Raw genomic sequence first — 10,993 nt, 5'->3', positions numbered from 1 at the left:
GCAAGCAAGAAGAATGAAAGCAGAAAAAGGAGATAGAAAAAAAAGCAGACAATAATAAAAATAAATAAAGACGTTTTGGAGGAGATGAAACAGAAAACACAAAGAACAAAGAGGAAGGAGAGAGAGAAAACCTTATGAGGGTAGAGATGGAGGAAAGAGAGAAAAGGAGAGAAAGAGAGGGGAGGAGAGGCGCCCTTGTTAATGTTGGTATGTGGCGAAATATATTAAATCAGTGCAGCTTTCAGGGAGAGAGAGAGAGAGAGAGAGAGAGAGAGAGAGAGAGAGAGAGAGAGAGAGAGAGAGAGAGAGAGAGAGGTGGGGGGATATGTGTGTGTGTGTGTGTGTGTGTGTGTGTGTGTGTGTTGAAAGCCAAGAAAAATAAGCAGGAAAGGAAACGAAATATAACATACGGAGGAAAGCATTGACGACGAACACACTCACACACACACACACACACACACAAGACGCACCATCCTTTTCCATCTTGGTCAACGAAAAAAACAAAAGAAAAAAAAAAGTAATTCCAAAAACGCTGACGACGTGACCTGAGCGAGTGAGCGACAGAGAGACAGACGAAGACAAAGAGCGTTGGGGAGGCGCCTCAACCCTGACCTACGAGGGGAAACTCACCCATCTTAACGCCACAGAGAAAGAACATCGTTTTTACTCCCTATTAGCTACTAGAAATGTTTAGCTAGTAGATTTGTTATAGCTACTTGAGATGTGTTATATACCTAGCTACTTAGATGTTTTATTTGCAAGAAGGGTTTAGTCTCAAGATAGGTTATAGTTCTTGTATGAAGGTTACGGCGAAGATGGAGCTCCTTACCTTCAAACCCGTAGGAGATGGGATGATATTTTGAAGTTCGTCTCTCTGCTTATAATACAATCTCCATAGTCATTAGCGACAGGAGTTTTTTTTCTTTTTATATAGTTCTTAAATAAGTAACGGCGAAGATGGAGCTCCTTACCTTCAAAACCGTAGGAGATGGGATGATATTTTGAAGTAGGTTGGCCGGTTCGTCTCTCTGCTTATAATACAATCTCCATAGTCATTAGCTACAGGAGTTTTTTTCTTTTTATATAGTTTTTATATATGTAACGGCGATGATGGAGCTCCTTACCTTCAAAACCGTACGAGATGGGATATTTTGAAGCAGGTTGGCCAGTTCGTCTCTCTGCTTATAATACAATCTTCAAAGTCATTAGCTACAGTTTTTTTTTTTTTATATAGTTCTTAAATAAGTAACGGCGAAGATGGAGCTCCTTATCTTCTAAACCGTAGGAGATGGGATGATATTTTGAGGTAGGTTGGCCGGTTCGTCTCTCTGCTTATAATACAATCTTCAAAGTCATTAGCTACAGGAGTTTATTTTTATTTTTATATAGTTCTTACATAAGTAACGACACAGATGGGATTCCTTTCCTTCCAAAGCCTAGGAAATGGTATAATATATTGAAGTAGTTCAGCCAGTTCCTATCTCCGCCGATCTTATTCATTTTATTCAGATACTTACATAAGCTCCGTCATTATAGTTACGTGAACAAGGGCTGAAAAAATAAGAAAATTAATGAGCACAAAAAGAAAGAGAAGAATATTGACTCAGCATCCGAGACCTAATTGGTATAAAATAAAAATAAAAACTTCGCTTCCAGAAAAAGAAAACTAGAGTAAGAAATCATAATTGGGTCGTTTGTCAAGTCTTCATTTTTTTCTCTTTTCGATTTTCTTTTATTTTACTGATTGTGGACATTTTTCTCCCCTGTTTTATCGGTCTTTGAATTAGCTTATGACTTGTATGAAGGAAAGAAAAGGAAAACTATATAATTGGGTGGTTTGTCGTTTTTTTTAGTTTATCTTGATTTATTTTTTCCGTTCGTGGACTTTCTCCTTCCTTGTATATTTCTAGTCTCTAATTAATCCCTTTTATATCCTGTTAACGCATCTCATCCTTTTCATTCTTATTCCTCCTTTTCACTGTCCTTTTCGTCTCTCTCTTTTTTCTCTCTCTCTCAGCGGCCAGTTTCTGCCGTTTCATGTTTCCCCATCTTCATTTTCCCTCATGCATTGCTGGTTAACTCTGGACGTGGACTCTCTCTCTCTTAAACATCGAGATCAACACAAAGCTCCACTAAATCTCACTTGTACTTGAGGTAAATAAACAAATGAGTAATAAAAACTAACTAACTAACAGGACGCAGAGTGAAGTGTATTAATATGTCTATAGAGAAGCCATTTAACACACAAAACAGACATTCGTGCTGCTCAATACACTTCATATATGACGGGACAGAACGTGGACATAATTTATACAAGTCTCCCTTTTCATGTTGGTCGCAAAGGAAAACTGACGCTGGGAAAGAAAATGGAAGGTAGAGAGAGAGAGAGAGAGAGAGAGAGAGAGAGAGAGAGAGAGAGAGAGAGAGAGAGAGAGAGAGAGAGAGAGAGAGAGAGAGAGATTTACACAGATTTACATAGATACATTGATCGTAAAGGAAAACTGACTGGGAAAGAAAATGGAAGGTATAGAGTGAGCCAGTGAGAGAGAGAGAGAGAGAGAGAGAGAGAGAGAGAGAGAGAGAGAGAGAGAGAGAATTTCACGATTCTTTCTCCCACCGGTACCCTTTGTCTGTCTGTCTGTCTCTCTCTCTCGAACAATGCAAGTTGAGATCGTAAATCAGCATTTATGAAGAATGTTCCTAGTTCATCACTCAAACCATCCGTCTCTCCTCCTCCTCCTCCTCCTCCTCCTCTTCCTCATTCAACTCTTCCTTCCTTTCAAGTTTTCTTCTGTCAGTTATTTTTCTCTTTAACTTCTTTCGCCCTCTTTCTCTTCTTATATACTTATTTCATTTGTGACATCTCCATCATTCTCTTCTATCTATTTCCTTCCTATTCTTTATCCTCTTCCTCCTCCTCTCCTCCTCAACTATCCTCTCCCTACTTCATTCTCTTCTTTCTCACATTTGTATCGTTTTAATCTTTCTCTATTACAACTTTTCCTCATATTTTCTCTTCTCTTCTCCTCCTCCTCCTCCTCTTACATCATCCTTTATCCGCTAAACAATCTTCCACTTTATTTTATTCCTTGTTCTTGTCCTCGTCCTCTTCCTCCTCCTCCTCCTCGTCCTCTTCCTCTTCCTTCAGTAACGTTATTCTATTTATCTAAACTACTTCATTTATCATCCTCTCTCTCGTCTGTCTGTGTGCCTGTGTGTGTGTGTGTGTGTGTGTGTGTGTGTGTGTGTGTGTGTAGCTTGAGTATTGTGTTAAAAAATGCATGTATGACTCTCTCTCTCTCTCTCTCTCTCTCTCTCTCTCTCTCTCTCTCTCTCATCTGTGGAGTGGAATCGCTCGGATGTAAAGTTAAATGCAGATGACTGATGAGAGAGAGAGAGAGAGAGAGAGAGAGAGAGAGAGAGAGAGAGAGAGAGAGAGAGAGAGAGAGAGAGAGAGAGATCACACACCTTCGCCCATTCCATAACGTCACAATATAAGCGTTCGCCATAACCAATATATGTAATCTTATCTCTGTATATTTTCCTCACCAATATTTCCCTCCCCATTATTTTCTTCAGCATTATTTTCCTCACCAATATTTTCCTTCACAATTATCCTCCTACGCATGAATTTCTCAAACTTTCCCGTCTTCAGAAGCGTTGCGAATCATCCCTTCTCCTCTTTCATCTCTGGTTTTATTCCTTTCTCTCCTTTCTTCTTCGTCTTATCCTACTTATTATTTTCTTATCCTACTTTTCATTTTATTTGTCTCTTTTCCTCAGTCTGAACTAGGGATTGTCGTTTTGGACCTTTTTCTTTGTCCCGGGATTCCGGGATAAAATTAGCCTATCCTGGATCCTGATTTCGATTTTCAATTGTCTAAAATTGCACATTATACCTAGTTTCACGTTCAGATTTTTGATGTGCTTAACATTAATAGATATGCAAAAATATTACTGTAGATTGACTGTCTTATTAATTCCACTTAATATTTAATTCCAAATTTTCAGCATACACTTTGTTTCTCAACAAAGTAAAAGGAATAAGAATAAGAGCTAGTATATGCTGCGTTTACTACTTTTTTTCTGCTTCCGAATTCCAATGTGAATGACAATATGAATTATAGTTCATTATCGCTGATAAAGAAAGAAAGAAAAAAAAAACCATTTGTTTCCATGTATACCCAGTGAAATGAAAAGAGTACTTAATGACAGAAAATTTAATAAAAATAAATGAAGAAAAATTAAACGTATGCATTCTTTATTTATAATATGAACTAAATGATTAAGAAGTATCTCATAGAATAAGATCTTATTTAACACAAGCAAATTTCCATAAAATGAAAGCAATAAATGACAGTAAGTTTAATCAAATGAATGAATAAAAAATAAAACATACATGTTCTGCATTCCTGTGTAAACTAAAATGATTAATAAGCAATCGAGCATGTATGGAATTTTGATAATAAGATCATAAATAACACGAACAATTTTCCATAAAATAAAAACAATAATTAATGACATAAAATTAAATTAAATGAATTAATCAAAAGGAAAATTATATTCTGCATTCATATAGCATCTATGGGATTTCATGAAAAATCTTAAGTAACACAAATTCAACACACAATATGTTTTCAATCTCTGAAAAACAGTAATGATTAAATGTAAATGACAAAACAGTAAGTCCTTCCTTCACAGTGTTCACACACACACACAAAACACTCCTCACGGGACACCCTGTATATACATATAAATAGAAGCACAAGTTCACAAGTTCACAACTATCCTGCAGTCAAATTTGTCTTTTTTTTTTTTATACTTAATTTCATGATTTTTCATCTCGGGATTTCCCGGGATTTGCAAAAATATCCCGGGATTATTAAACCTTGAAAATTGTCCGGGATCCCGGGAAACAAACCCTAGTCTGAACTAATGCCTCTTTTTTTTCTCTCTTTGTTACTGTGTGTCGCTCTATACTCTTGGTCCTCCTCCTCCAAGTCCCCCTCCTCTTTTCTTTCCCCAACATTTCTTCCCTTACTCCCTCTCCGTTTCCGGTTATCCATCTCTTCTCCCTCTTCTTTTTCATTTATTTTCTTTCCTTACTCCTCTACATCCTCCTCCTCCTCTTCTTCCCTCCCCTCCTCGCCTTCCACCTCTCAGCCACTTTCACCAGGGCCGTTTTTTCCGCCTGTTCTCTTTCTCCCTCCATCACGCTAAGGAGTTTCTTTCTCTCTCTCTTATGGACGCCAAGAGATATTTTGGGGACGAAATATTAGGGCGCTTAAAAAGTGAGAATGGCTCAGCCTGGAAAATACATTGGAATATATTCTCTGCATCTTCGAATAGTGGGGCTGAGAGAGAGAGAGAGAGAGAGAGAGAGAGAGAGAGAGAGAGAGAGAGAGAGAGAGAGGCGACACACACACCCTGCCAATCACGCGCCAGGCACCCCTAATATTGAGCTCCACCGCGGGCATTATCAGACACACGGCGAGCGTTTGTAGATCGCGCGAGATTATCATCCGACGCGTCTGTTTTTCAGCAGTGTATGTCAGACTCACACGTGTTCAGCGCGATGAAATTAAGATTATATAATTAAAAAGCTCATCTTTCCACTGAAACATACGAACATGAAATTAAGATTGATGTTTTGTTTATCAGCAAATATATGGACTAATGTAGTGTGTGTGTGTGTGTGTGTGTGTCAAAACAAAGCCATTGTTTACCCTATTCCCCCGAGATACCTTTCCTTTGTTGGTGGCAGGTGCGCGAAACACACACACACACACACACACACACACACACACACACACACACACACACACACACACACACACACACACACACACACACAGTAATAATAATGATGACAATAAGAATAACCATGAGAATAACAATATGAATAACAATAGCAATAATCATAATAATAATAACAACTACAGCAACACAATAACACTAAAGACTTAAGGCGGAAAATGGGTGTCAAGGAAGGTGCGAAGTGGCAAGGTGGCGCGCTCTTTTTTAACGCCTCTGTGCCACACTCTTTTCGCGGCAACTTGACTCGACTTCCCTAAACTTAGCGAGCCGCGGAGTTTTAAGGAGATAATCTGTAGGCAGCTCAGTCGACGCCGTGCCCTTCACCTCTTTCTTCTTTTACTTGTAACTGCTTTTCTTCACATCTTTCTACTGTTTTCCCTCTATTCTGTATTTCTTTATCATATATGGATCGTGTAATCAATTTCTATATTTGTTTTCATTTTTTTCATCTTATTTATTTATTCATCCATCCATCTATCTTTCCTTCTTTTCTTTCTCTCTTCCTTCCTTCCATTCTTTCTTTTTACTCTCTCTCTCTCTCACACTCCATTTATCTACCTATCTCTCTGTATATCGCTCTATCCAGTGTATATACGTATATCATTTAGGTTACAGTTTAGCATAGTCTCCCCAGCATCACCAGTGTCCTCGTATTACTGCCCTTTCAGCCTAGTCGTCCATTGCCTCACCCATGAATTCCACACCTCCAGCTCCCACCGCGTCCGTCCCTCACGACCCTCGTTGCATTATGCCTTCACGGGAGGGGAAGATTCAAGGCTCCGAGGGATGTTTTACGAGCAAACTCCGGCCACTGACAAAGCCCCAAGTCCTCCTTCCTGAAACTTGAGGCCGAGGGAAAGGCTGGGAAGGAGGAAGTGGGGGAATGGTGAAAGGAAGGGATGAAGGTGGCAGGGATGAGGTGAATACAAGAGTTGTGTATTCGAATACGAAGACTTCAAAACAAAACGAATACGAATACGAATACACTGAAACGGTTTGAATTCGAATACAAATACGAATGCTTTTTTAAAGTATTCATGAATACATTCACGAATACTTTTCATTGAAAAATACCTTCTCGACGTAACTGGGTGTAGAACTGTTCTGAAGTTATGCAACAGTAAAATGAGTTCATGAACACACATTCAGCGTTTGCACTGGCAAGTGGCAGTGAGTCGGACTCGGCCGCGCTGTCACAGTCTGCGAACCCTGTACTATACACGACGATTACACGTCCGCCCACCAGCAGGAGGCTGGCTGGAGTTGTAAGGAACAACGGATGTTATTTCTGACAATAAATTTTGAAGAATTCGTCAGATAATTCGCAGAATACGAATACTTTCCCCTTGTATTCGAATACGAATACACCCAAATACGGTATTCGAATGTTTTAGAATACGAATACTCCAAAACTGGAAGGTGGGGAAGGAAGTTACAGGGATGAATTAAAGGAGAGAGAGTGGAAGGGAGTGGGGGAAAGATGAAGGGAAAGGAGGAAGGCATGAAAGGAGGGAAAATATGATGGGAGAGGAACAGAGAAAGATGAAGAAGAGATAGAGAGAACTTTGGGAGTAATGGTCTACAATGGAGGAAAGGTGAAGGGAAAGGAGGGAAGTATGTAAAGAAGGGAGAGATAAAGGAAGATAATAAATGGGTGAATGATTGAAAAATGTATGAATAAATGAAGGTTTGCTATTTATTTTGTTTACCCCAAAATTTATTGATCTCTTCAGGAAGGGATGCAAAGAAAAATATATAGATAGAAGTACAGATAGATTAAGCTGGAGATAAACAGAGAGTTCTAGATAGACAGAGATAGATAGAAAGATATAAATAGATACAAAGAAATACAGATAAGCAAAGATAGATAGAGAGAATCATCTTTACACAATTATCATTTTTATAATTACAATATGAAATGAAATAAAAAAACACTAACATATACATTCAGTCCTTCATATCAAATGAATATCTCCACATAGCCTTTTTTTCCTCCCCACATAACATCATTCTTTCTTTCCCTTTCCTCTCTCAACGTCTTCCATCATTCCTTTCGTCTGCCCCCTCCTCCTTTTTCCTCTTTGTTTCGGATGGAATTCCTCTTGCGTGTAATAACTCTCTCTCTCTCTCTCTCTCTCTCTCTCTTAATTTTCTCCTATATGTCTTTTATTTGCTATATATTTCACTTATCTATTCCCTTATACATGCAGTTATCTACTTATATGGTTATTTATCTATCAATTAATCTACCTATATTTTCTTCTATTTCTCTTTTGTGTGTCATTTCCTTATTAGTCTATGTAGCTATTTATCTATTCATTCATTTATGTATCTATTTCTCATTCATCTTTGTGTCTATATTTATTTCAGATTAACCTCGAATCATTATCTCCGTGGGTTTCAGATATCATTTACAGCCTCATTAGCATCTTATGAATGGGAAGTGAGGTGGTCATGCCTCTCCCTCTCTCTCTCTCCACACGCACAAGTTGACATAATGTAACTCTGTCTACAATGCTTTTTCGCTCTCGTTGCAGGAAAAAGCACGGTGGATATTTTTCTTCCCTTTGCCCAGAATGATGAATGCGCGGGCCAGACAAGAGGGCCGAGGCAAGAGGGCTGACACAGAAAGGCAAAGCATACACAGGGCAGATAGTTAAGAAAAGCTAGTGACCGATGCTTTGAATGATGGATAGTTAAGAGGGCTGGGAGACAAACATTCAGAAAGATACAGTCAAGAAAGCTGGCAAGACATTCGTCGAGGACAGACAGGAAGACGAAAAGTAAAGGAAAATGGAAGAAATAGGGAAATATGTGTTTTGGGCGCAGAAAGGAAGAAAGGAAGAAAGTGAAGCATTTTTTTACTAGGCTAAAGATTAAAGTAAATGAGAGGGTAATGAGTAATAGCATATATGAGCCTGGTAATGGGAGGCTAAAGTATCTGCAATAAAGATAATAAGGGCTATATTAGTGCTACTGATGTCCTGTACGTAAGCTTAGGTAGTGCGTGATAGGTTATACTCATGAGGAAACAGATTAATGAGGGGAATTAGTGGGTTAAGGTAATAAGATAAAGGGAAAGGACGCAGGGATAGTTGAAGAGGAGTGAGGGAATTTTTGGGTGAGTGGGTTAAGGAAAGGGGAGACAGACAGACATATATATAACAGGAACAGGTTGAGTTGAGCACATATGCTTAAGTGGATATTGTGTCATTACTGCAACCCTAGAGACAATGGAGGAGACACAGGGCAAGTGTGCCAGAACTTACCTTCCTCAGGTATCAACCACTCCACAAAGAAAGGTTTGAAAAGTTGGAAGGCTCGTGATGACTGACTCAGGGCGGGGACCAAACCTACAGGCTGGATTCTTAGCTACAAGTTTTTTTCTATGCACAAAGAAGGTTCCAATGGGGACTGTGTGTACATTCATATATTTGAATCTGACAGCTGAAAAATACAAGCATATGAGGACAGTGTGTGTGGCATTTATGGGCCTGGAAGGTCAGGAGGTCCTAGATGTAGAAAACTGCATATAATCTAACATAAATAATACATGAAAAAAAACATCAAATCAGAAAATTAGCTTAATGATGTTTTTTTTTAAATATAACATCTGTACCATTATATGCAATGTACAACTATGTCCTGATGTTCCAGGCCAATAAATGACACACACACACACACACACACACACACACTTTCCTCATTAACTTGTATTTTCCAGGTGGTATCCTTAAATTTCTGAATATAAACATATTCCAGCAGCACTTCTGTGGTGTAAGGAAGAACGATATAGCCAAGGATCCATGCCTTGAGTTTATTTTCTAGAACACGGTAAAGAAAAAAACAAGATCAGGTAAAAATGTTGTTCCAATGTAAAAGGTCACGGTTAATTTTAAACAATTTTTGAGGAACTATTACTTGATCTTAACTCCAGGCCTCAAGTCAATCTAAATCCTATTCTCTTCAACAGGCTCAGTTATTGAATAAAAGCCCACTCCCACCCACTGAACTAATCTATAACCTTCTCATGTATATCTTTAGATTAGTTTGTGCTGAAAGAAGTTGTTTACCAAGAGCAAAACCTGTCCATTCTCATTCACTCCATCCACACCATTAAATTTCCATTTTTCACTCTTCTATTCATGTCACCTAACGCAAGAATTCGTACTTCATTCCCAAAGGATTTCAAACATAGTCCTCGGTCCTCGCTAAATCTCTTCATCTCACCCTTTCCTTTCTTTCTCTAATCATTTACTGGTGCACATACATACACCCTCATATAATTTACTCTGTCAATTTTTACCGTCATCCAAACAATCCTGGAACCACATCACCTGTGCCCATCCACTCCTGCCTACACATGTGGGGAGGTCAGTACTGCACATCTCTCTGCCCCTCTTTCCCACTCTACTATCCTTCCTTCTACAGCCTTGTCCCTCCGTCACTCCCACACACCACATCCTTTCACCCACACCTACATCCAGCACATCAATCCTTCCTTTCCAAAATTCATCTCCCATCTCCCCTGTCTTTTCCCTCCCTCATTCAAATCATTCATACTCATACAAGCCACACTAAGGAGCTCCTTCCTTCTTCTCCTATTCCCCCTCCCAGGCATGAATGAAGACACCCATCTGCCCTCAGCCAGTTTTTACCACCCGTAAAGGGGTCACGACAGCTGGCAAGGCTAGTGCACTCCATCCACACCATTAAATTTCCATTTTTCACTTTTCTATTCATGTCACCTAACGCAAGAATTCGTACTCTCTCATTCAAATCATTCATATTCATACAAGCCACTCTAAGGAGCTCCTTCCTTCTTCTCTCCTATTCCCCCTCCCAGGCATGAATCTCTTACAAAAAAACAAAATAAGAAATATCAATTAAGAAAAAAGTATGAGTACCCGTCCTCCCTTTCAAGTCCTCCACAAGAAAAGTCGATAGACTAACCATAAAGTAAACTAGTAAAAAAACAAGCTTTGGTGTACTAACGAGGTCACCTGTTGAAGGCGAGGTAAAGCTTGACTACCACAGGTACATTTTGATGGCCCAGTAAGCAGCATAGATACTCTGTTAACCATTATGCTACATTGACTTTCTTTGGGGGGCATGCTGAATGCTGATTTGTCAATAATCTAGGTAAAATGTAAAGGTTGGAGCATATGCTATGAAT

Source organism: Eriocheir sinensis, chromosome 62, assembly GCF_024679095.1.
Source record: "Eriocheir sinensis breed Jianghai 21 chromosome 62, ASM2467909v1, whole genome shotgun sequence".
Classification (NCBI taxonomy): domain Eukaryota; kingdom Metazoa; phylum Arthropoda; class Malacostraca; order Decapoda; family Varunidae; genus Eriocheir; species Eriocheir sinensis.
The sequence above is the reverse complement of the archived record's forward strand: the minus strand, read 5'-3'. Positions refer to the sequence as shown.